We start from the raw sequence: 3,242 nt of genomic DNA, 5'->3' as shown, positions 1-3,242 counted from the left end.
TCAAAGCATCTGCAATCAAATAATCAAACTTCTAATCAAAAACTTGAAAGCTTTCGGCAAAAACTTGCATCCTAGGTCAGGGAATGATGTGAAGTTTGAGGACAATATCTAGCCATCCTAGCGAGCTAATCCTGGAGTGTGTGTGTGTGTGTGTGTGTGTGTGTGTGTGTGTGTGTGTGTGTGTGTGTGTGTGTGTGTGTGTGTGTGTGTGTGTGTGTGTAAGCACATATGGGAGGAAGAAGTCAGCGGAAGGAGGAGGCGGGGGTGATGGAGCTCTCAGCACTGGCTCACGCCGGTTTGCGCTGCTTCTCACTGGCCCAGCCCCACAGCAAGGTTGCGAGGTTAGTGGAGAGGCGGATGGCTTTGGGGTGGGGAGGTGGTGTAGAGTGGGGGCTCATTTTGCACCTCGACTGCCCTTTGGAGCTGACATGCCCAGCAGATATATGCATGTAGAGAATGCATGCAGCAGACATTACCACTCCCTGTGTGACGAATCAAGGCTAAGATACCGAGGCATGTCATACAGATACTGGTTTATTCACCACACTATAGACACACACATGTTTACACAGACACACATGCACACACATATGCAACAGAGGCAGCTCTCAAGTGCACAAACACACACATGCCCTGCACGGTTATAGTTAGCATGTGGTCATTTGTAATGGATTTCCCCCTTTTTTTGGTTTAGATTTGAATAAACATTTACACAACAAAGAAGAAGCCGAAACGAAAGTTAAATGATTAGATGTTCACAGCAAACACAATTCACAATATTAAGCAACACATTTCGGAAATTACCCAACTAACTTCGTTACAGACCTTTTCACATGGTGCGTGCGTACAGCAGATTTATGTAATCGATAAACAATGGAATGAGACATGGATTATTTACACAAGCTTCTCTAAGAATCTCAACATAAAGCATCTTTATGTTTCATGCGCGCTTGTTGCAGTGAGCTTAACCCACTGAGAGACGGGTCACTTGCACAGCTGTTTAACTCAAACACCAGCAGCAGCAGAGTTACTGCTGTGTTTACTGGAAAGAAGCACAGCTGAGCTCTATGAATGCCTTATAGAAACTTGACTGTGATTGTTCACACTGTTCTTTGGGACTGCAGTACAATATTCTGCATATCCAATAGTCTGTTCACATCAGGCAAATCAGAGGAGGTTTATTTAATGTCTGGAGTGTTGTTTACTACTTCAGTTCATTTTTTCTGTCTGAGTGAAAAGGATATTTAAAAACTGGTAGCACCATATATCAGCTCTGTGATGCCTAAAGATTTCAGCAACCAATGAATGTGAAGCACGCGTGCTCATTATTTGCTACATCATCTTCTAAACACAATCAGTTGAAGCAGATGGTTTCCCACCCGGATTCTGGTTCTGCTCGAGGTTTCTGCCTAGTGAAATGGGGTTTTTCCTCGCCACTGTCACTAAGTGCTTGCTCATGGTGGGAATTTTTGCGTCTCTGTAAATAACATTTTAAAGTGTAAAGCCTAGACCTGCTCTATATGAAAAGTGCACTGAGATAACTTCTGTTATGATTTGGCACTATAACATAAAAATGGATTGATTGAATTCACAAGTTCGTAAACCTCAGGCTTTCCATTCTGCTGAGTTTAAGTTACAGCTTTTGTTTTTACTCTCTTTTCATGCGTAAAGTTTGGTCGCTGTCTTGGCTGGATTTGTGTCTAACAAACAGGCTGCTTGTAAATTCTTCAGGATTTAGTTTACAAGCTCTGTTTCACTTGTAATCCTGCAGTTAAAATAAGCCAGAAACAAAAATGAATGCAACAAAAATATTTGCACAATAGCCGTGGCCAACGAAAAACATCAGGAGGTGTCGAACCTTAAAGCTTAATTTAAATAGAACAGAACAATTGTTATCTGCTTGTAAGTGATCCTCTCAGGCAAGTTTTTAGAGGTTCAACATTTAAGGTTGTTAAATCTATCTGTACATTTTTTGAAAATTAAACTGAATGTTTTGTTAGGACTTCTTAAAGGGAAATATGTTTATTTCCGTTCCAGTTTTTAAAAAGTCACCCGTTGGTGAAAGAAATATTTACACATTCAGTAGGCCTTCTTCCTGTAGCTTTACTTGAATGCTATATAGGAAAACAAAGTCCATCGAATGAAACACAGTGTTTTAACCAACTTTTACTGGAAGGTTTCTTTTAATGTCAAGGTAGCTGAAAATAGAGAAAAACAGGATCTTTCCAAAGATGTTCACTGGCAGAATACAGCACACAATTAATTTGTTTTCAATATGGACATCTGTATAGATATTAACCTTAAATGGAACGGCCATGTCTTCAGCAAGATGTTTTTTTCTCTCTAGAGGAACAAATAAAATGCAGCTGGAAAAGTTATGTAATGGAAAAACTAAGTAGTAGCCTACCGCCTCGCCTCTGTCCAGGTGGAATTGATTAGCTGTGGCAGATGGAGGCATTTTGCCCAACGCAAATCCTTACTTGGATTATAATGTTTGTTTTTCCTATAAATGAGCTAGTGATGGTTTAGATTTGGAGAGGAGACACTCTTTCAGGATTCCTGCCGTTGTGCTTTTTTAACCACTAGTTATCCACCTACTAAACCTAACTTAAGTTTTCTACTGTTGGCAACTTGGCTTCCCTGCATCAAGGGCACCTTGACCGTCATTGCTGAGGAATGGGAGAGAGTCTTCATTTAATTTTCACCAATGTACTGTTAAGCCCTATGGTCAGTTTGGAGTTTTTTTACTACTAACTTGCACAAACTTGCTTCTCAAGCTTAGTCTGACTGAGTTTGGTCATAACCTATTAAATGAGCCATGTGCCACATTTTAATTTCAATGAATCTTAACCACATATATTTGGAAACACACTAGTTTTACCTTGAGCAAACATGAGCATCACTGACAAACTTGGCAGCATTAAAAGGCCCCAACCCTCCAGTTTGAATTTGGAGGGAAATTCTAATGGGTTGCTTACCAGACCAAAACAGAAGGACGCAAGCTGCCAGAGCGTCACAAACAATCTGAAAATATTATTTGTACGATCATACTTTGATCACTTAAGTTCAATAAAAATGTATATGTCTCAAAGAGCAAAAATAAGTAAATTGTTTTCGTGCCATTTATGTAAGCTAGCTCAGTGAGAGAAGGAAAAGGAGAGCAGAAAGGGGGACAAAGAGCAACGAGGCTTATGGGAAATGTGGTTTTGATCTTGCAAAATATAAGAACTAGCAATACTGCT

This window comes from Anoplopoma fimbria, chromosome 8 (assembly GCF_027596085.1).
Source record: "Anoplopoma fimbria isolate UVic2021 breed Golden Eagle Sablefish chromosome 8, Afim_UVic_2022, whole genome shotgun sequence".
In the NCBI taxonomy this organism is placed as follows: domain Eukaryota; kingdom Metazoa; phylum Chordata; class Actinopteri; order Perciformes; family Anoplopomatidae; genus Anoplopoma; species Anoplopoma fimbria.
Note: the sequence above shows the minus strand (reverse complement) of the source record.